The following is a 2,349-nucleotide window of genomic DNA, read 5'->3' as shown; positions in this document are numbered from 1 at the left end:
TTTTGAACAACTACAAAACCTGCTGACTCATCTGGAAACTATTCATAAAAACATCTAATTTTTGCAGGTATAGTGAAGATAGGATCATCCTTTTCATAAATCAGCTTAAGGCAATTACAAATCATCAAAAGTTTTGCAGTTTCCTGTCCCCAGGCAAATCCACAGAGATGTGGCCAATTTATGAACTAATGTTATTTGCACATACACAGCAGAATTTGATCTGCTTGCTAATTTTCTGAACATCCCAGTTTCATTACATGCATTTTCAAACTCCATTGAAAGGCTCACAGCTATTTACTTATTCTATTCATAAAGACAATCTACTATAGGAATGGTCCTGAATCTAAGGAAATGCTAACTCAACGACAAGATTCTTACTAATTTCAGTGGGACCAGAGTTTCACTTTGAGAGATTAAATGCTACCTCTTCAGTTGTTTCAACTTATCTCTCTGCACTTCAGAACTCTTATCAAGCACGAGCTTATCTCTGATGGTGTTGAGAACAGAATCTCTCTGACATGGTACTTTTAAATCTCCATCACCTCCTCTTCCAGAATTGGTTTCAGACCAATGGTGTATAGCCACTGCATTAAGACTGGACTCCCCTTTCCTTGAGCCAGTGTTGAGAACCTTGGAAATAATATTTCATTACTGCATAACATTTATCTGTGTAACTTACTGACAGAAGTGTAAACTACAACTAAGTACACATATACACATATATATGTGTATACACACACAGACATATGTTCATCAGTCATTTTGTTCACATAGTGAATAGACATGTGAAAGGAAATCTGAAACAGTTTCAGAAGATGAAACTACTAAGAGATTTGCTCCAAACATGTCATAGAGCTAGGGTCATATTTATGTCTTAGAAATCAAACAGATTTTAGCAATGCTAAAACATTATATATTTAGATATCTTTGTTAATATTGATATAGCCATCTACTCAGTAGACTCCTAGGGGACAAGATTTAAGATTTCAGCCTGTCCATGAAAATGAGAATAAGCTTAATGGACCAGATCAAAGCCTATTGAGATAAGCATTCTCTCTCCCACAGCAGATGCCTAAAGAAAGAATGTGCAGCTCTGAGATTTACTTAAGTAGAGGTGGTTTTTGTATTTTTAATAGTCCTAAAATGGATTTAATGAATTTGCTCAATTTGTTGCTAGAACACCATGTTAGCCTTTGAATTTTAAATTCTTGTTTAAAATTCTGGTTTGGTAACATAGTGCACTGTAAGGGGTACGCAGGCTGATCACTGTAAGTCATACCAGGTACCACGACTAATGTGAGTGTGGATAGTACCAGGTACTGTGACTAGTGTGAGTGTGTATAACCTGGGAACCAAAGGGGGACCTGTTGGCTGATAAAGCTGCCCATTGCGAAAGAATAGTAGTCATAGAATCATAGACCTAGCAGTCAAAGACTTGGGTGGTGTGAGTACAGTTCTGAGAGAGAGAGTGAGCAAGTGTGCAGGAGTGTGCAGGAGCATGATCACACTGGCTGCAGGAAGTAATGAAAATTTAAATTCTGGTGTTACTGGAGAAAGGGTATATTGTAAGGAAGTGCACTGCCTGATCAGCATAAGACACACTTTTCAGGAACTCAATATGGGAAATAATATTTCGGCAAAAAAAAGAGGATGCCCTTAGCCAAAATTTTGCAAAACTGGAGTGAGAGTGATGGTACCAAGATCCTAAGAAAAAAAAATTGATCCAACTATGTCAGGAGGATTGGCCGTTCCTGAGCAAGGATGGTAGCCCAGTAGAATGCCCCCGCAGGGAACATTCGATCATCAGGAGTTAACCTTCCTGTGTCACCATTTGGAGGATAGTTTTCCAGACAAACTGATTACTTGTATGCATGGGCTAGGTGAAAAGAAGCACCTAGGTAAGGGGAAAAAATTCCTCTCAAAATACTGTGAGTGTATCATCTGCCAAAATGCTTGTGGCCAACTGAAGCATTCCAGAAACAAGATAACAGCAAAAGGAGGGAACATACTTCAACTCCTCCAGCACCAGCTCTCAGAAAGAGGGAGACAATCCCTTCCTCTCTGAGGGAGAAACTGCAGAGCATTAAAAAAAAAAAAAAAAAAAAAAAAAAAAAGTAATTCTTGGATGGTAATTGGGTCTACCTGTCCAGCAAGTGGAGGCTTATCAGCAGAAAAGTGATAATGGCCCATATCTTTTCATTCCAGTTGGTCAAGGACAATTGCTGAAGTTTTTCACAGATACAGGAGCACTGATTTCAGTACTAACACAACAAAATGCCAAGAAGCCGGGTGTGCAACCTGGACGACAAAGAGTTAAAATTACCGGTGTGAACAGAGCAAGTGTTGTGT

The sequence above is a fragment of the Rhea pennata genome, chromosome 3 (assembly GCF_028389875.1).
Source record: "Rhea pennata isolate bPtePen1 chromosome 3, bPtePen1.pri, whole genome shotgun sequence".
Lineage (NCBI taxonomy): Eukaryota > Metazoa > Chordata > Aves > Rheiformes > Rheidae > Rhea > Rhea pennata.
This window is presented reverse-complemented; position numbering follows the sequence as displayed.